Raw genomic sequence first — 22018 nt, forward strand, 5'->3', positions numbered from 1 at the left:
AATAATTTCCAATGTCTTACTACACCACATTTATTTATGCATTGAGGTACAGAAGGACATCTTATTTCCAAGTTTTGACAATTATAAATAAAACTTCTACACGAATTCCCCATCCCGGCTGATTCATATCAATGTATGACAAAACCCACTGAAAAATAAAAAAATAAATTTAAAAATAAATAAATAAATAAATAAATAAATAAAACTTCTGTAAACATCTGTGTGCACGTTTTTGTGTGGACATTAAGTCTTCAACTCCTTTAGGTAAATGCCAGTAAGTGTGATTACTGGATCCTATGGTAAGAGTATGTTTAGTTTTATAAGAAACCACCAACCTGTCTTTCAAAGATGCCATACCATTTTGCAGTCCCTCCAGCAATGAATAAGAGTTCCTGTTGCTCTACATCATCACCAGCATGTTGTCAGTGTTCTGGACATTGGCCACGGTATGCAGCTGTGCTTATGCGGCAGAATCTCATTGTTTTACCTTGCATTTCCCTGATGGCATATGATGTAGAGCATCTTTTCATTTGCTCACTTGCCATCTGTACATGTTCTTTGGAGAGATATCTGTCGATGACTTTGGCCCATTTTCAAACCAAGTTGTTTGTTGTTGAGTTTTAATGGTTCTTTGTTTATTTTGAATAATAGTGCTTCATTAGATGTCTTTGGCAAATATTTTTTTCTTAGTCTGTGGCTGGTCTTCAGCATTACTTCTTATGTTTTTCATTATACAAGATTCCAACACTGCAGAAAACACAAAGATAAAAGTTACAACAAAAAAGCTTAAATGTACAAAGTATATTACATATATACTTGGATAAATAAACACGATTTTAAAACATTAAAACATGGAAATGGTGAATAGCAAGTGAGAAGAATGGTTAACTCTGAGGAAGGAGACAGAAGTAGGATCAGTGAAGAGTATACAGAATTTTAAAATTCAGATTAAACAGTTGTTGACTAAAATATGGCAAAACTTTATATCAAGAATTATGAACCAGTTCTACATTGTTATGTATTCAAAAGATTTCATAACTTGGAGATGGAAAAATAGAAATCAGAATGTGTTGTTATTTGATACATATGATGGTGAATCTTTTAGTCTAACCTCGTTTTAGGGTTCAGTTTCTTTATTTAGAAGTTTCCCTTCCATTCCAAAATTTGGGAATGCTTTTATTCCTTTTCTAGGTACACCTTAATTTACAAATGTGAAATTCCAAATGTTTGCTTGAGCAATAGTTTATAATGGGAATGTAAACACATTGTTACCCTAGTGTTTAAAGTGCTGAAACAAGTACCCTCACTTGGATCTGGACTCTTCTCTTAACTGAGTAAATAAACTTGGTAAATAGTCAGTAGCTTATATAAACATCAGTGGTCTAAATATAGGATGTGTTATATCATGGCCACATTGGGTCAACATCAAAAGGAAGTATGTGCTAAAGAATTTTTCTCACTGCTTTGGGAAAAGCATGTATCCACTGAGTTCACAGATCAGGGTTTCTCATATGTAATGCATTTAATGCTTAGCTAAAATTTTTTAAAAAAGAAAAAAAAAAAATGTTTCTAAAATGATTTGACAAATCACAACTACTATGTTTCTAAGTGGTCCCTAGAATGACCCCAAAAAAACATGGGCTTTTGGGCTCTTCCTGACTGAGGCCTCTGGCTGTATCCCAGAGGAGTTAGAGCAAGGACACGCACCAAGCCAAATCATCTATAGCAGTTGAATCCTTTAAAAATATTCTCTGAAAGTGAAAGTTTACATAATAAAGCTGGGACTTGAAATATCTGCATAGGACCTAGATGTGAGGAATTAAAGAACTTTCGACCCTGTTCAGTTTCTTAGTGGATAGGCCAGTGTCAGGGTCTCCAAACATGAAGAAGGAACTTTAAGATTCTTATTCACCTACATGAAGGAGGTCATTGAGGATACTTAGGCTGATGAAAGGGAGAATGAGCAGTAAGAGAGAGGCAATGGCCTGAAAGCCAGAAGGATGCCTTTTACTCTGCTCCCCATGTTCACACTCACTCCAGCATGGCTGATGTGTGGACTTCTATTGATAATCCTGTTTGTTCATCCTTTAAGTAGCAACAAGTCCTTCTGAAGTCTCTTTGTTTACTTTTTCATCTTATTCTCTACTTCCTAACTTGTTTAAATCCTCAAAGGTTGACTCTATCAGAAGTTTGGAGTGCCATGACAGTTTGGAGGTCTGTGGTAGGAGAGTCTGCCTTACTTCTTTTGAATTGGGGCTGGAAATAAGAAAAGACAAAGATACGACTTTGGTGATATTGAGACAGAGGCTTAAATATTTGGATATGCTATATATTTTTCTTAAATCATTGTAAATCCAAAAGTTTGAATTCTAAACATGTGGAACTTGATTGAACTTTATATGGTTGTCTGTCCCCAGGAGCTATTTTCTAGGAAGGCTATACCTGAACTTCTGATAGGTCATTTTTATCAGACCTCAGTGTATGTGTGCAAGGTGAGATGTATGGAAAAAACCAAAAGCAGCACAAGTTCTGATACATCTGGAGTTCGGGGCCGGGGGCGGGGGAAGGGGGGATGTGGGCATTGAATTGAAGAACAGAAATGAAGATCAAGTGAAAGTATCAGTCAGTCAGCTTGACAAATAGCAAAAAAATAAAAAAATAAAGGTTTGGTTTTTTTTAAAGAACACTGTCAACATGAACTTTAAGAGTAAAAAGAACTAAGTTCTGAAGGGATCAAGGATAAAGATTGTGACAGAGCTTAGAAGGGGAATATAGGAAAACCAGACCTTCCCATGAGGAAATATGGCCAAGAATAGGAGAAAACATGACCCAGAAGGAGGACAGTGGAGCCCTGCTCAGAGGAGGCACCTGAAGGGGAACAGAAGATGCATATGAATTAAGAGCTGGCCTGGCCTGTGCCAAAGAAATCATCATTTATCTTGGTCTGAGCCAACAACTGCAGAGCCCACTACATTTGAGACAGCTGTGCACACCATTCTAAATGAGAACACTGGTTGTTCTCCTGGTTATCATAAATGGAAACCTCCCATTTGGAGATGCCTATCACCTGTTAATCCTTCAGAAAGAAGAAGTGTCTGTGCCCTGAGTTTACACAGTCCTATCTGAAGTGTGCTCAGTAGGACTTCCCTCTTTTAGATGGCTCAAGATAGAAATAAGACAGCTTTAAGAAGAGGCTGAAACCTTGACATCAAGAACAGAGAATGTTGGAAGAGGAACACCTCTGTGAGTGTACATGTGTGGTGCTAAAAAGAATGAGCTCCAGGTGTACATCTGAGCCAAGAGAGAGGATGTAACTCTATGCTCCATCTACAGAAGATCTTTCTTCCTGCCTCCAGACATCCATCCCGTCACCAAGTTTCTTGATTCAACTCATGGTTCCTTGGGTTTCTCTACATGGACTATCTTTGCTGTATAGGTAGTTAACTGCATTTAGGTCAAACAAACAAATAAATCTGAGCATTTGAGAACACCAGTTTGCTTTTTAATTCTTCCTTGGGAGTCTATATAACTTTCCTCCCAAAAGTAAGTAGTGGAGAAAAACATTCTGTGAAACTCAGCTAATTGGTGTCTTTAAGAAGTCCTACAGCATAACTGTGAATGTAGCCTGACTCTATTTTTCAAAAAGATGATTCTATTTCTTAAAATATTACATAGAAATAATTCAGTAATTCTTCCACTACCACCTTTTGCCTCTGCTCATTCCTGTTTTTACTTCCCTTCCTTCTGTTGTTTCTTGTCTCTGATTTCACATATTCATCCCAGCAGCTCCCAGCAATTTCTGTACTGACAGCTGGTCTCTGACTCTGACTTGCCTTCTTATTCTTGACCTGCCTTTCAAACTGGTCCTAGTGTGTGTTCTCTATCTCAGCAACAACTCCTGTCAGACTCCTATTTTAGAGCTGCTGGTGTTTTGTGGCCAGAACATCAGTATAATTTTAGTGAAGGCAGAAAGGGGAAATATTGTGCAATTCTTTTATTCCTCCTAATCTCTCCCTTGGGAGAAATAAATCTGGGGAAAAGGATAGGGAGGTGCAATGGAAAAGGTCAGCACAGATTGCTATGCTTCTGAGAAGAAGGAGGATTATACAGACAGCTGGACTGGGCTCAATAAGTTGGCCCCAGAGTTACCCATGAAGAGCCAACAGCCCTTTCCCTGTTACCCCTCCCCAGCCCACTCCCCTCAAACTGCTACTAGTATTGACTGACAGAATTGAAGAGATCAATTTAGGAACTCCATGACCCTAGTCAATCATATTCCACCATAGGACACTGCATCAGCTAAGACCAGAAAGCATAAACAGATTAATAGCTTCCTTATATTTCTTTGGGAAGTAATATTCTTAGCTGGTTATATTAAGTTATTTAATGCTCGCAGTAACCCTATGAGGAAGATACTTTTATCATTCTCCTTTTAGAGAGGATAAAACTGAGCAGAGAGGTTAAATAACCTCCCAATATCTTGCCAGCAGTCAGTTGTGGAGCAGAAATTCAAACTGAGTTAATGTAACTCTGAGGTCTAGGCTTCCAATCATTAAATCATGAAATTGTCTTTACACAGTCATCAGTGCTTAAAACAGCATTAAATAAACAAATGATTAATTTAAAAAATCCAAGTTCATTATTCTAATCGGGGATGTTAAATAAAGTGCTTTAATATTTTAAGTATTTTATATTTAATACATTTTCCACCCACATTAGGAAATTAAGAGAGTTTAAGAACCCTGACTTTTTGGTTGGGGCCAGGATTCAAAATTATCTGACTCCATATTCAGGTCTCTGCCTACCTTGCCAAGTGATCTTTCTTTCTTTTTTTTTTTTCATTTATTTTTATTAGTTGGAGGCTAATTACTTTACAATATTGTAGTGGTTTTTGTCATACATTGACATGAATCAGCCATGGATTTACATGTATTCCCCATCCCAATCCCCCCTCCCACCTCCCTCTCTACCCGATCCCTCTGGGTCTTCCCAGTGCACCAGGCCCGAGCACTTGTCTCATGCATCCAACCTAGGCTGGTGATCTGTTTCACTCTAGATAATATACATGTTTCAATGCTGTTCTCTCGAAACATCGCACCCTCGCCTTCTCCCACAGAGTCTAAAAGTCTGTTCTGTACATCTGTGTCTCTTTTTCTGTTTTGCATATAGGGTTATCGTTACCATCTTTCTAAATTCCATATATATGTGTTAGTATGCTGTAATGTTCTTTATCTTTCTGGCTTACTTCACTCTGTATAATGGGCTCCAGTTTCATCCATCTCATTAGAACTGATTCAAATGAATTCTTTTTAATGGCTGAGTAATATTCCATGGTGTATATGTACCACAGCTTCCTTATCCATTCGTCTGCTGATGGGCATCTAGGTTGCTTCCATGTCCTGGCTATTATAAACAGTGCTGCGATGAACATTGGGGTGCACGTGTCTCTTTCAGATCTGGTTTCCTCGGTGTGTATGCCCAGAAGTGGGATTGCTGGATCATATGGCAGTTCTATTTCCAGTTTTTTAAAAAATCTCCACACTGTTCTCCATAGCGGCTGTACTAGTTTGCATTCCCACCAACAGTGTAAGAGGGTTCCCTTTTCTCCACACCCTCTCCAGCATTTACTGCTTATAAACTTTTGGATAGCAGCTATCCTGACTGGCGTGTAATGGTACCTCACTGTGGTTTTGATTTGCATTTCTCTGATAATGAGTGATGTTGAGCATCTTTTCATGTGTTTGTTAGCCATCTGTATGTCTTCTTTGGAGAAATGTCTGCTTAGTTCTTTGGCCCATTTTTGATTGGGTCATTTATTTTTCTGGAATGACCCACCTCCCAGAATATTGGAAATAAAAGCAAAAATTAACAAATGGGACCTAATGAAACTTAAAAGCTTTTGCACAACAAAAGAAACTGTAAGCAAGGTGAAAAGACAGCCCTCAGATTCGGAGAAAATAATAACAAACAAAGCAACAGACAAAGGATTAATCTCAAAATATACAAGCAACTCCAAGTGATCTTTCTACTCACCTTGGAACTGCACAATTGGATCACTTGGTCCTCTTGTAGCTGCAAAAGTTCTCTGAGGCTCTCATACCAGTGGATCAGCAAGAGACCTCACTGGATTTTTTCTGCACAGCCAAGAATAAATGTGGAGGGAGATGTGTGATACCCATGGAACTGAGGTGTTTGCTGACCCTCAGATGATCTTGCCTAGCTTTATTCAATAGCTTGACTCGCAAGTCAAAAATTGTCAAGCCTAGGTTCTGTTCCTATGTCACCAAGAATCCTGTGCTATTGAATCACTTCCCTTCTGGGTACAAAAAGGGAGTAAAAATCAGGGCTGGCTCTTAGTCTGTAATCCTGTTTTCCAAGAACCAGGAACTGAATTACATGGGTTCCTCAGGAAGGCCTGAGCACAAACGGTGAGGTGCTCTTTCTCCTCTTGGGATCCTCCTGAAGACAAAACAGGTAGTTGTCTATTTATAACACTTCTTCACCTTTTGGGGGATTCCCTGGTGGCTCAGATGGTAAAGCGTCTGCCCGCAATGCGGGAGACCTGGGTTCGATCCCCGGGTCAGGAAGATCCCCCAGTGAAGGAAATGGCAACCCACTCTAGTATTCTTGCATAGAAAATCCCACAGATGGAGGATCCTGGTGGGCTACAGTCCATGGGGTCACAAAGAGTCGGACACGACTGAGCAACTTCACTTTCACTTTTCACTTCACCTTTTGGTCTTAATAACAAATCCCACCATGCCTAGAATTAAGAAATAACTTTTCAAAAATGTTTTAAATACAGTAACTATTAAGGGTCTTCAACAGACACAATAGAGAGAGGTTTGGTTTATGTATAGGAGTACAGACATTCTGGAGAAGGGAATAGCAAACCACTTCAGCATTCTTGCCTTGAGAACCCCATGAAGTTCAAACTACCGCACAACTGCACTCATCTCACACACTAGCAAAGTAATGCTCAAAATTCTCCAAGCCAGGCTTCAACAGTATGTTAACTGTGAACTTCCAGATATTCAAGTTGGATTTAGAAAAGGCAGAGTAACCAGAGATCAAAATGCCAACATCCGCTGGATCACCGAAAAAGCAACAGAATACCAGAAAAACATCTACTTTTGCTTTATTGATCACGCCAAAGCCTTTGACTGTATGGATCACAACAAACTATGGAAAATTCTTAAAGAGACTGAGATACCAGACCACCTGACCTGCCTCCTGAGAAATCTGTATGCAGGTCAGGAAGCAACAGTTAGAACTGGACAAGGAACAAAAGACTGGTTCCAAATAGGGGAAGGAGTATGTCAAGCCTGTATATTATCACCCTGCTTATTTAACTTCTATGCAGAGTACATCATGCGAAATGCTGGGCTGGATGAAGCACAAGCTAGAATCAAGATTGCTGGGAGAAATATCAATAACCTCAGATACGCAGATGACACCACCCTTATGGCAGAAAGTGAAGAGCTAAAGAGCCTCTTGATGAAAATGAAAGAGGAGAGTGAGAAAGCTGCCTGAAAGCTCAACATTCAGAAAACTAAGATCATGGCACCCGGTCCCATCAATTCATGGCAAATAGATGGGGAAACAGTGGAAACACTGAGAGACTTTATTTTGGGGGGCTCCAAAATCACTGCAGATGGTGACTGCAGCCATGATATTAAAAGATGCTTGCTCCCTGGAAGAAAAGCTATGACCAACGTAGACAGCATATTAAAAAGCAGAGATATTACTTTACCAACAAAGGTCTGTGTGGTCAAAGCTATGGTTTTTCCAGTAGTCATGTATGGATATGAGAGTTGGACTATAAAAAAAGCTGAGCACCGAAGAATTGATGCTTTTGAACTGTGGTGTTGGAGAAGACTCTTGAGAGTCCCTTGGACTGCAAGGAGATCAAACCTGTCAATCCTAAAGGAGATAGTCCTGGGTGTTCATTGGAAGGACTGATGCAGAAGCTGAAACTTCAATACTTGGCCACCTAAAGTGAAGAACTGACTCACTGGAAAAGATCCTGATGCTGGGAAAGATTGAAGGCAGGAGAAGGGGATCGACAGAGGATGAGATGGTTGGAAAGGCATAACCAACATGATGGAGATGAGTTTGAATAGGCTCCAGGAGTTGGTGATGGACAGGGAAGCCTGGAGTGCTGAAGTCCATGGGGTTGCAAAGAGTCAGACATGACTGAGCAACTGAATTGAACTGAACAAGGGTTCTAAACTACCACTTTTCATGATTTTTGCTGTCATGGCACTTAATTATTTCAGTGAAACTAAAATTTATCCAGTATATTTCATGTGACTTTAAAGATGATATGACGTGCGGCATTTAGTTAGTTATCGTTTCACAAAAACTCAGGTTTTCCCTCTCTCAGCACTCTATTCTCAATTGCCTTTAGTAAAATATTCCACTTTTCTTTACCCTGTTCTCCCTTGGAAACAATAAGAGGTTAATTCAGAATCTTTGTAAAGTAGAGAAAAAAATAGCTTTGGGGGATTTTACGAGGTGGCTTTCTAATCCAGGCACAGGACTCCAGTCTGAGTCTTTGTTTAGAGAGGAGTTTTTCACAGGCTGTTTCTCCACAGACGGCACTTTGGTCACTTTACAGTAACCAAACCTCTATGTAACCAATCTCTGTGGGGAGACAATCACCTCCTGGCTCTTCCAGCCAAACAGTCACATTTCTGTTCTTTCCTTTGATTTCAGGGAAGGAGGCTCATGTTATAGCTCAGTGTTTTCTTTTCAATCTCAGCTTCTTACAGTCCAATCACATGCAGTCTAATAAAAAAGGGTAAATTTTTAGTTCTTGAATGTTGATTATATAGCAGCCAGAAACGATGAATGTGTAAAAAGTTAATCACCCAAATTCTACCACAGATGGGATATACTGCTATACTGTTAGTGACTACCCACTTAGATAAATTTCTATATAGCTAGTAGTTAAGTGGTTATATTTAGTGTGTGTGTGTGTGTGTGTGTGTGTGTGTGTGTGTATATATATATATATATATATATATATATATTACATATGTGTGTGTGTGTGTGTGAAAGTAAAAAGTGTTAGTTGCTCAGATGTGTCCGACTCTTTGCGACCCCATGGACTATAGCCAGCCAGGTTCTTCTGTCCATGAAATTCTCCAGGCAAGAATACTGGAGTGGGTAGCCATTCTCGTCTCCAGAGGATCTTCCTGACATAGGGATTGAACCCAAGACTGCTGCATTGCAGGCAGATTCTTTATCGTCTGAATCACCAAGGAAGCCTTCATGTGTATGTGTGTACATATATCAATATAAAGAGTATATATACTATAAAGTTTTTATAGAAATGTATTAAAAGTGGTTATGTATATATAACCAACAACATAATCTCAGAGATCCATACTGTGATATATCTTTGTGACATATATGTGTATATATATGTATTTTTTTGAGTGTCTACATTTTTTACAAATACAAAATCATATGAACTACTTTGTTTTGCAAGTTTGTCTGTTTGAGAGAATATCACATGTTTCCTAACTCAGGTGACCATAAAACATGAGATGAGATAAACCATCATGCATTTACAGAATGGAATAGTACTCAGCAATAAAAAAGGAACGAACCATGTATATACATAAAAATATGGATGAATCTCAAAAATAACACTGAATGAAAGAAGGCTTACCCAAAGCAGTATGTATTGTATGAGTTTATTCATATGACATTTTAGAACAGGCAAAGCTCACTTAAGAGGAAAAAAATCAGAAAAGGGGTTGCCTTGACAAAACCTGAGGCAGGTAGTGCAGAAGGGATAAGAATGACAGTGGTTGTAATGTTCTACTTCTTGATAGGGATTTGAGTTACACAGGTGTATGCATGTGTCAAAACTCATCAAATGGTCCACTTAAAATTACATATATTTCATTTTACACAAATCTTACTTAAGAACAACAAGTATCAAACTCTAGTTAATAGTGTGCATGCTAAAGTATTTGGGGGAAGTGAACTGGTGTCTGCATCTTACTTTGAAATGAATTTTTAAGAAAGACAGTTGGAAACAAGGAGGGATAGGTGAATAGATGAGTTATAAAGAAGCATAGTAAAATGTAGATTATAGCATCCAGTAGTAGTTATGTGTGTGTTATCTGTACAACTTGTTTAACATTTCTGTATGTTTAAAACTTTTTCATATTAAAGTGTTAGTGAGAAAAAAGACTACATAACATGTTTCTGTGTCAAATATGCTTTCACAATATTTTTAAGGATTGATTAAATCAACATCTGTAAAATGGAATACAATTTACTCACCACTGAACATTTAGGCTATTTAAAACTTTGCAGAATAAGCTATAATACAACTATCCTTATATGTAGATACTTAGACTCTTATTAGGATCCTTAGGACAAAATCCTATGAGCACAGTTGCTAAGTCAATAAAGAATTAAGAATTTGGGCCCTATTTTCATCCAGAAGACTTGGGATAATTTTCTCTTATTAAATAGAAGACATTTACTTCATTGTTCTTTTTCCATCTTTGCTTAAAAATTTTATAACATTAATGGAATATTTTTATAATTTATTTTTTGGTTTTCTCCCTCAGCATTTCAGAATCAAGGAAAAAAGGACTTAAAAAAGAAGACTGTTCAACGCCCAATGTTGAACTAACAATCTGAATCTCAGAGATCCAAAAAGAAATTTGCCTGAAATCTATTTTTGTGGTTTGAAATGGATGCCATGTTTAATCAGAGATTGTCTGAATGAATGCAAAAATCAATTTCTAGGTTTTCTATATAGTCTTTTCTCTCTGTAAACACCCAAAGAACATGCACTGAATGTAAGACTATGGGAGGCATTTACCCTTCTTATCATGATATCACTATGTTTTGAAAAATCATAACTTGGAGTGGTATGTGCTAGCACCTTTGGGTGATCAGCAAGCTGCATGGAAAGCCAACTAACGCCAAGGTTGGATCACTTATATTTAAATGATGATTAAAAGCCCATGCAATCTGTGCAACGATGCAGTGTGCCAGAAGGGGCAGCACAAAAACAAAACAGTCACTTGGCTGCTGGTCCCACTCATTGTGGTGTGGATTACAGTCCTGTTTTACCCCTTTCTCTTGGCTCTTTCAGCAACAGATGAAACCGCTGAAGCCACTCAGCAGACAAACACGCCAGCTCACGGGCCAAAGGACAATTTCCCTTTCCCAGCAGCAGCTAAGGGCCCTTCCCTGGACTTTCCAGATGACTTTTATAGCAGCTGCTGACTTCTTGAATAGTTTTTATTTTGATGGTGTAGAGCAAAATAATGCAACATTGCCTCGTGAAAAGCCTGGGATTCAAACTCTTATGTCTATGTCTTTTGGTTTTGACTTAAATACAAGAGCTTTTTAAAAGGCAACAACAGTGAATATGTATATATATTTACTTCTCTTGGAGGTTTAACCAGTTGCTGAGCAATAGGTGTATTTTACAATTTCCAAAAATGATATTGTCAAACAAGTTCTCTACAGTATTTTAATATCAGCTTTCAAAGGGGTCAGCCCAGTTCATCCATTTGAAAATTATGTTCATTGATTCTCTGTGGAAGTTGACAGAGTTGACATCTTGCTTGAATTTCATTTCTTCTCTGATTTTCTTGATATTACACCTTCTAGTTATCCTCTACTTCCCTGAAAGTTTCTTTTCTCTCTTGACTGGCTCATTTCATTTATTTCAGACCCTATAAATCATTGTCACTCAAAACTTCAGTCTTGATGTTTTCAAACTGTGGTCCTAGAGAAGACACTTGAGAGTCCCTTGGACAGCAAGGAGATCAAACCAGTCAATCCTAAAGGAAATCAACCCTGAATATTCATTGGAAGGACTAATGCTGAAGTTGAAGCTCCAATACTTCGGCCACCTGATGCAAAGAGCTGACTCATTGGAAAAGACCCTGATGTTGGGAAAGATTGAAGGCAAAAGGAGAAGAGGGCAGCAGAGGATGAGATGGTTGGATGACATCATTGACTCAATGGACATCAGTTTGAGCAAACTCTGGGAGATAGTGAAGGACAGGGAAGACTGGTGCGCTGCAGTCCATGGGGTCACAAAGAGTCAGACACACTTAGTGACTGAAGAACAAAACTTTTTCTTACAACCTTAGGAGAAAAAGTCAGTTCCAAAATTCGGATGGGTTCCAAAGAGTGGAATCAAAATTTAAATTCTGGTAATATGTATCTAAATTGGTATAACTGTCTGGTATAACCTGCTGCTTCCCACCTCCTAAAGATAATAGCAATTTTCTTGCATATTTGTTAAGCAGGTCCTGTCCATGCCCAGTGTTGGGTAGATTGATGGATGAAAAACATGACATCTTATCCAGTCAGTCCCATGGATGTCCATGTTCCTTGCCTGTTTTTAAACAATAATATTTATCTTTTTCTTATTTATGTCTGTTTCCTTTATATTACAAATAAGCAATTATCTATTTAGAATATAACAATTATTTCCCAGTTTCATTTACATTTTAGTTTTCAATGTGCTCTTCTTCCATGTGAAGAACATTTCATATAGTCAACTCATCTGAGTATCTATTTTCAATGAAATAATGGATAAACATAGAGCCTAATGAGTAAAAAAAACCTCAAAGGTAAGCATATAAAATAATTATTGTGAATATAAGAAGAGATAATTAACTGGAGAAATGTGGAAGAAATGGCAGACAATACTGAGACCCCAGATGACCACAGAGACCCTGAACTGAGCACTACTCTGTATGGATTATTTTTAACCAGGTAGAGTCATTAGTCTAAGTATATAATTACCAATTGTAGACATTTGTGTTCACCTAAAGTACAAATTTTGGAGAAAAAGGATTAGTAAGTGAGGTAACTGAAAATGTTAGCAAGGTAATTTACATAACAGATTATGAAGTCTGATATGTACTACTGAATTAGATGCTGTTTCGAAATATAGAGCAATATGGGGTAAGTGACAGATGGCCAGATTGTGACTGAAACAGACTAATGTCAGTTGACCATCTAGGTGAACATCTTAAGAGACTATTAGTTAGGAAAATTTTCCATTTCATTCAACTTCTTGTCCATGAATCTATAAATTAATGATTAACCAGGAAAATCAATGAAAACAGTGGTGAAAGGGAGAAAGTATGCTATAATAAGAGGCAAAAATCTCAGAGGATGGATTTTTACAAAAACAAAAAAAAAAGAGGAAAAACAATAATTTTTAGGTGTGCTTATGAAACTAGCCCACCCAAATCTTTTGGGGTTTGGAATGAAATGTTTGCTGAAGCAGAGCTCTGAGGTGAGATAAAGATTTAGTTAAGGCAAGGAAAGAATGGAGTGGTTGGTGGAAGAGGTATGTATGAAGGTTAAGGACACAATATATGGAGAAGTTATACTACTGAAAAATGTTTCAAAATGATTTTTAAGCTCTGAATGTCAGTTTTGCTTTAATATGATTTACCCAGTTGTGGTTTGTTTTAATCTGTCACATTTGAGCCTCAGCAAGAACTTTTATTCCAAAAATTCATGCCTTTATTCTGGAAATTTCTCCTTAATTAACTTTTTGTATACAGGGTATAGCATCCTTTCTATTCTTTCCTCATGAAATACTGTGGCCACCTGATGCGAAGAGCTGACTCATTTGAAAAGACCCTGATGCTGGGAAAGATTGAGGGCAGGAAGAGACGGGGATGACAGAGGACGAGAAGGTTGGATGGCATCACTGACTCAATGGACACGGGTTTGGGTAGACTCTGGGAGTTGCTGATGGACAGGGAGGCCTGGCGAGCTGCAGTTCACAGGGTCACAAAGAGTCAGACACAACTGAGCGACTAAGCTGATGCCTCCTATCCCACTATTTGTATTTATTCATATATTTTTTATATTTGCTATTAATCAATCTTGCAGTGTATCAATTCTCTTTAGCTTGTCTCATCTATTTAATTATTCCACTGCATATTTTTATTTTGATTACTGTATTTCACAATTTTAGTTTTCAATTGTTCATTCTTCTGTTGCATTTATTGAATCTCCCTCATGGTGATCTGTTTCCAAATGTAGTTTCTAATTTTGGTCTGAGAACCTCTCCAGCAGAGGTTGTTCCATAGGTTTTGGAGGTACTCTCAAAAGTCACTGCTTTTATTGGGATCCCCTGTAGGTCAAGAGCAGAAGAGTCAGACACACTTAGCAACTAAAGAACAATGACAAAAGGTCAAATAGTTTTAGTGTATTTCAATGTTAACTTTTTGGTTTGAGTTTATATAGGTAAAGTCTTTTTGTACTCAACACCCTAGCATGGCACAGATTTGGTGTTTTATTGCCTTAAGGTAAATGTTTATTCCACGGGCTTCCCTAGTGGCTCAGATGGTAAAGAATCTGCCTGCAGTGCAGGAGACCCAGGCTCGATCCCCGGGTCAGGAAGATCCTTTGGAGAAAGGAATAGCTACCCACTCCAGTATCCTTGCCTGGAGAATTCCATGAACCTGGCAGGCTACAGTCCAAAGAGTCACAAAGACTTGGTCATGATGGAGCGACTGACACTTTTATTTGTTTTCAAGGCTTTGGGAAGCTGATAAGAATCTTGCAGCTTCTCAGGTTAAATAAGGTAAAATTCTTCTAAACCTTAGCACTTGAAAGAGATCACCATCACTTGAAAGCGATGGCCAGCATGAATCTCACCTTTATGTAGGAAGTTCATTTCTGGCTTAAACTCCTACTCATCACTCTAACTTTGTGTTTTCATTTTTGGTTCAGGCACCTAAAATTTTTCATTTATTGCTTTAAAACTTTACTATGTATTTTAAAAATATCTATTATTCCAGGCCAATGTAAAACTGGAACAGTTTCCAAATAATTTTATGAACCCAGGATAACCCTAAAACCTGATAAAGACAGTATCCAAAAAAAGATATAGATTGATTTCACTTACTTAGATAGATACATAAATTGCACTATATATTAAAAAATAAGTCTTTTTTAACATGGAACTACCAATGTAGTACTAAAATAAATCCTACTTAATTTACATTTAATATTATTTTGATACGTTGCTAGATTTTTATCAATATATTTTATTATATTAACAGGTTAAAAGGGAACAATCATGTGAATATAATAACTGATGTGAATATAACAACCAATATATAACATTATAATATAATAACTGATGGTGAAAAGAGTAACATTCAACAGTCATTTCTCATAGAAATTCTGTGTAAAATTAGAATGCATGGAAAAACTAAATATGATGAACTCTTTACCAAAAAAACCACTAGCAAAACATGAAAGTACTTAAAAATCAGGATCAAGTTGGGGTAGTGAAAGTAATAACAAAAAATTTAAATGACTGGTTCTGTTATTTGAAATAAAGTGATAAAACTATTAATTTTGCAAATAATATGATTATACAACTAGAACTTTCAAGGACCTTATAGTTACAATAGAAAAAAAAAGATCTGTGAGAATATTAACAACATAGCTAAATGAAAGCTAAGTATATTTTATCATTAGATTTACTCTATTTTAGCAATTACCACCTATAAATGAAACCAGGGAGAAATATTCCACTTTTAACAGAAATAACTATAAAAATGTTAAAAACAAATATAATAAAAAGTCATGTGATCAATATGCAGAAAACCATAGTATATTAGTAAAAGATATATCAAGATTTGAGCATATGAATATATTCTCAGATTGGAAGAACTGCCATCATAGAAATGCTATTCTCACTAAATACAAAATGTACCAAATTTTCATTAGAATTCTAATAATTTCTTGTTGGAATTAGATTAAGTTAGCTTAAGGTTTATGTGGAAAAAAAGGTTCATATAGAATAATCATGACAGTTACAAAAAAGAACAAAGAAGGGGAGACTTGTTTCTCAGGTTATCAGAACTTAATACAAAGAGACTGAGAAAAAAAAATATGATATTGGCATAGCTATGGAATGACTTTACTCAATGGAGCAGGTCACAGAGTACAGAAATAGATTCTAGTAAATAAGATAGTTTTAATACTTGGCTAAAATTTTGGTTTTACAAGTGTAAAAAGGCAAGTAATTTAATGCAGGGTGCTATTACTGTGTGCGTGTGTGCTAAGTCACTTCAGTTGTGCACAACTCTTTGCGACCCTATGGAATATACCCCGCCAGGCCCCTTTCTCTATGGGATTCTCCAAGCAAGAATACTGGAGTGGGTTGCCATGCCCTCCTCCAGGGGATCTTCCCAACCCAGGGTGTGAATTTTCATCTCTTATGTCTCCTGCATTCACAGGTGGGTTCTTTACCACTAGTGGCACCTGGAAGTCCCTCCTAGCTATCAAAATAGAAGAAGATAAAATTGGATCCTACTCTTAACCATTAAAAGAAATCTTCTAGATGCGGTAAAAATAAGTACAATAATAATTGCTTTACAATACAATTATGTACAACTGTACAATTGAGACTATGTGTTCAATCTAAGACAGGGGAGGTCTCAACTCCCCTATTGGAGTTAAATATTGGAAACCCAGAAACTATTAAGAATACATATTTGGACTTTCAATATTAAAATTTTATGACCGTAAAACCAAAGATAAGATTTTAAAAGTCATGTAATGATACTTCAAAGATTAGTAGCTACAATATTTTAAAAAATGAGCTCTAACAAAGAAAAGATAAATAATTGAAAAAATATTGATGATGGCAGTAGAAATAGCCATAAACTTTCTAGAAACAAAACACTGAATAACTACTAAAACTACTGTACATATAGAGATACTATATTTGTAATTTTCAAACTGTAATTACATATGTAAATTAGTATATGTTTATCCATTTTCAAATATTTATAATGCACATTAAAAAAATAAAGTATGTGGTCATATACTAGTGTCAGACAAGACAGGCTTTAAATCAAAAAGTTTATAGAAGACAAAGAAAGACACTATATATTAAAAATAACTTTAATACAAAAAGTATCACAATATTAAACATTTATGCACCCAACACAAATTAACAAAATGTATAAAATAAAAATTGATAGAACTGAAGGGATAAATAGAAGAAATAAGTATTTCTACAATAATAACTGAAGACTTCAATATCCCACTATCAATAATGGATAGAAGAATGAGACAAAGATAAGTAAGAAAAGAGATAATCTGAACACAATAAACCAATTAGATCTAACAGACATATACCAAACTCTATCAACAATACATTCTTCTCACAGAATGTATTCTACACAGAACATTCCCAGGATAGACCATATATTAGGACACAAATTAAATCTCAGTCAGTTTTGAAAGGTAGAGATCATATAAAATATCTTCTCTAATTACAAGGATCAAAAACAGAAGAAAAACTGAAAATTTCACAAATTTATCGAAATTAAACAACACATTCTAAAAAAAAACAATGAATAAAAGAAGAAATCACAAGGGAAATTTGAAAATACTAAGATATTAATAAAAATGAAAGCACAACACACCAAAACTTACAGAATTCAGTGAAAGCAGTGCCAACAGGAAATTTACAGCTATAAATGTTGGCATTTAAAAAAAGAAGAAAGATCCTAAATCAACAATCTAAATGTACAAACTAAGGCACTAATAATAGAAAAAATAAATCAAGTCCTCGTCTAGCAGAAGGAAAGGAACAATAAAGATTAGAGCAGAAATAAATAAAGTAGAAAACAGGAGCAAAATAGAGGAAATTAATGACCTTCAGAAAGATCAACCAAATTGTCAAACTTCAGTTAGATTGACTATGGAAAAATAAAAAAAAGAAAACTCAAGGTACTAAAATCAGAAATGAAACTGGGACAAGGTAATGCTCAAAATCCTTCAAGCTAGGCTTCAACAGTATGTGAACAGAGAACTTCCAGATGGTCAACCTGGATTTAGAAAAGCCAGAGGAACCAGAGATCAAATTGCCAACATTGCTGGATCATAGAAAAAGTAAGGGAATTTCAGAGAATATCTACTTCTGCTTCACTGAGTATGCTAAAGCTTTTGTGTGGATCACAACAAACTGTGGAAAATTCTTAGAGAGATGGAAATACCAGACCCCCTTACCTGCCTCCTGAGAAACCTATATGCAGATCAAGAAGCAACAGTTAGAACTGGACATGGAACAACAAACTGGTTCAAAATTGGGAAAGAAGTTTGTCAAGGCTGTATATTATCACCCTGCTTATTTAACTTCTATGCAGAGTACATCATGAGAAATGTCAGGCTGGAAGAAGCTCAAGCTGGAATCAATATTGCTGGGAGAAATATCAATAATCTCAGATATGCAGATGACACCAACCTAATGGCAGAAAGCAAAGAGGAACTAAAGAGCTTCTTGATGAAGGTGAAAGAGGAGAGTGAGAAAGCTGCCTTAAAACTCAACATTCAAAAAACAAAGATAATGGCATCTGGCCCCATCACTTCATGGCAAATAGATGGGGAATTTTCTAGGGCTCCAAAATCATTGCAGATGGTGATTGCAGACATGGAATTAAAAGATGTTTGCTCCTTGGAAGAAAAGCTATGACAAACTAGACACCGTATTAAAAAGCAGAGACATTACTTTGCCAACAAAGGTCCGTCTAGTCAAAGCTATGGTTTTTCCAGTAGTCATGTATGGATGTGAGAGATGGACCATAAAGAAGGCTGAGAGCCAAAGAATTGACGCTTTCAAACTGCAGTGTTGGAGAAGACTCTTGAGAGTCCCTTGGACTGCGAGGAGATCAAACCAGTCAGTCCTAAAGGAAATCAACCCTGAATGTGCATGGGAAGGACTGATGCTGAAGCTGAAGCTCCAATACTTTGGCCACCTGATGCAAAGGGCCACCTCACTGGAAAAGACTCTGATGCTGGGAAAGATTGAAGGCACAAGGAGAAGGGGTGACAGAGGATGAGATGGTTGGAAGGCATCATTGAAGCAATGGACATGAGTTTGAGCAAACTCCAGGAGACAGTGAAGGACAGGGAAGCCTGGCATGCTGCAGTCCATAGGGTCGCAAAGAGTTGGACAGAACTGAGTGGCTGAACCACAATAAGACCTAAATGGAAAGGAAATCCAAAAAAGTGGGGATGTATATATATATATATATATATGTATAGCTGATTCATTTTGCTGTACAGTAGAAACTAACAGAATATTGTAAAACAACTATATTCCAATAAAAATTAATTAAAAATAGAAATTGAGCACCAGCAAATTATATAATCTAGAAAGAATTGGGACATTTTCTAAGAAACATAAATCCTATCAAGACTGAATCTCTAAGAAATAATCTGAATAAGCTTATAACTAGTGAGGAGATGAATCAGTAATCAAAAAACCTTCCAGTGAAGAAAAGCATTGGAACTGATGATTTCACTGATGAATTATACCATTTAAAGAACTAACACCAATCCTTCTTATACTTTTCCAAGAAACTTAAGAGTATGGAACACTTCTTAATTTATTCTGTGAAACCAGCATTACCCCAATACCAAAGCCAGTCAGAGATGCTATAAGAAAACTACATAACAATAAATGTGATTATTGATGCAAAAATACTTGACAAAATTAGTGAATATATTCCCTGTGCTGTATTTACATCCTTGTGATGTTTTTATTTTATAACTGGTACTTTGTACTTCTTAATCCCCTTTACCTATTTCATGCATCTTCCCACTCTCCTCTCTGGGAACCACTAGATTGTTCTCTGTTTCCCTGAGTCTGTTTCTGTTTTACTATATTTGTTCATTTGTTTTGCTTTTTAGATTCCATGTGTAAGTGAAGGACGGTGTTTTCTAAATTATTTCTACTCAATACAGAGACAAAATCAACCATATTGAAACTTGTCTGAACAGTGAATACTATGCAAATATGTCCCTTCCTAGTCAACAAAACTGAAATAAAATTTTATTGGAAACAAAAAAAATCTTCAACAAAATATTAGGAAACTTAATTCAGCATTATATTAAAATAATTGTACATTATGACCAAGTCTATTTTCAAGTATTTATGAAAAGATGCTCAATGTCACTAATAACTAGGGAAATGTAAATTGTAACCATAGTGTGATACCATCTCCCACTCATTAAGATGGTTACTATCAAAAAAGAGAAAACAACTGATGTTGGCAAGAATGTGGAAAAACTAGAACCCATGCACAAAACTGCACAGCTGCTGTGAAAAAGAATATGGTGCTTCTTTAAAAAATTAAAGTTAGAATTACTATTGTAATTGTTGCTGTTTAGTCACTAAGTCATGTCTGACTCTTTGACCCTGTGGACTATAGCCCACCAGGTTCCTCTGTCCATGGGATTTTCCAGGCAAGAATACTGGAGTGGGTTGCCATTTCCCTCTCCGGGGATCTTCCTCAACTATGGATCAAACCTGCAGCTTCTGCTGCATCTCCTGCACTGTAGGCTGATTCTTCTACCACGGAGCCACTGAGGAAGCCCTAGGATTACTATTCCATCCAACAATTTCACTTCTGGGCATATATCCAAAACAACTGAAAGTGTGGTATTAAAGAGATAGCCAAACTACCATGTATATAGCACCATTATTCATAACAGCTAAAACAAGGAAGCAAAACAAGTATCTGCACAGAGATGACTATAAAGACGACATGTCGTATATGCCCACAATAGAATATTATTCAACTTTAAAAAGGAAGGAAATTCTGGCACATACTACAACATAGATGAACCCTGAGGACATTATGCTCAGTGAAATAAACCAGTCACAAGATAAATACTATTTGATCTCACTTACATGAGATACCTAGAATAGTCAAAATCATAGAGTTGAATAGTGGTTGCCAGGGGCAAACACAAATTTCCTATAAATTGTTGTGACTGGATTAAAATGTTAGGCACAATTTTAACTGTCATCGTTTGCAATCCTTAGCAAAGGAACACACTAAGTAACTTCTGAGAGAAAAATGTCCGACTAGGCATCTTCTTTTGGGATACCTCAAATCTTCAAATCCCTTCAACACAGAAATACACCAATGCATCTTCAAAACAGTACTGTTATAAGATTAAAGGGTTAAGCATTTCATAGGATATGGTTGATCTGAGTTTGTTATTAATGGCTGGTCACATGGTCTTTGGCAGGCCAAGTGGTAACACTGGCTTCCAGGACAGAGGATGTTTTGGAAAATGATAATGTATGTGACTATCTGTTCCAGTCCACCCTGTGTTGGCAGAGCCTCCCATTCTACCGTCTGTTTCCTTTGGTTTGGTTTAACCTATTTTTTAGTATTGTCAGTTTAAGTTTTTTCCTGGGCTCTGGAAAGGGAGTTTCATTCTTGCTTAGGATCATATGAGATTTTATTGCAAAACCTCAAACCATATTAAATTTGATTGTTTTGAAATATGCCATTGACTTTGAGTTCCAGGGATCTGCTTAAATATTGCCTCTTGTTCCAAATTATTCCTTAAAGGAAGTAGATAAGCTTTCAGCTTCCAAAATACCAGATCCAAGTGGCTAAATTTTCATGAAGGGGCTGCTGTTTAGAGTTCCTCCTGTAACCCTAAGATTTCTGTTAGTCAGAGACATGGTCTTTGAGTATAACATTCCAATCACCAGACTGTAATTTGGAATGACAGGACAGAAAATGCAATATTTATAAGGCCTTGAAATAATTTCCATTTCCTTTATTGCCAAGGAAAGACATGGAAGACATGGAGGAGAATCCATGAGACCAATAGTGGATTGATTATCTGTATAGTTTTCACTCACTAACCTAATAATAACTTGTACTGGTGTCATCAGCATAAAGAAATAAGAAGTGTATAATTACACCTCAGTAAAAGCCCCAACACCTACAGTTAACAAGCAGGGTTAACTTATTTCCCAACTGTCATCTAGCTTTGATGTTGATAATGACAAATCCTCTCTTATCCTCAGTCATCATAAGACAATATAAGCATATGAACAGTCACCTACAGTTATAACAAGGCCTAAGAGCAACTAAGTGTGACAGGCCAAGGCAGGGACTGTTATCTTTGGGTAAGCTGCTTCACCTCTGTGGAATCTCAAGTT

General features: G+C 36.7%; 1 long non-coding RNA gene across 2 annotated transcripts in view; it reads right to left on the minus strand.

The window, feature by feature from the left end:
- Nucleotides 1-216: 216 nt before the first annotated feature.
- LOC136171190 (uncharacterized) overlaps nt 217-22018 on the minus strand; it is a 74992-nt gene continuing 53190 nt past the window's right edge. The window contains exon 3 of one of the 2 annotated variants that reach the window (XR_010663775.1): nt 217-747. This is a non-coding gene — a long non-coding RNA (uncharacterized lncRNA). Of the gene's footprint in view, nt 748-11503; nt 12389-22018 lie in introns of those variants that run through there. The other variant, XR_010663776.1, reaches the window with a different exon arrangement.

The sequence above is a fragment of the Muntiacus reevesi genome, chromosome 6, assembly GCF_963930625.1.
Source record: "Muntiacus reevesi chromosome 6, mMunRee1.1, whole genome shotgun sequence".
NCBI lineage: Eukaryota > Metazoa > Chordata > Mammalia > Artiodactyla > Cervidae > Muntiacus > Muntiacus reevesi.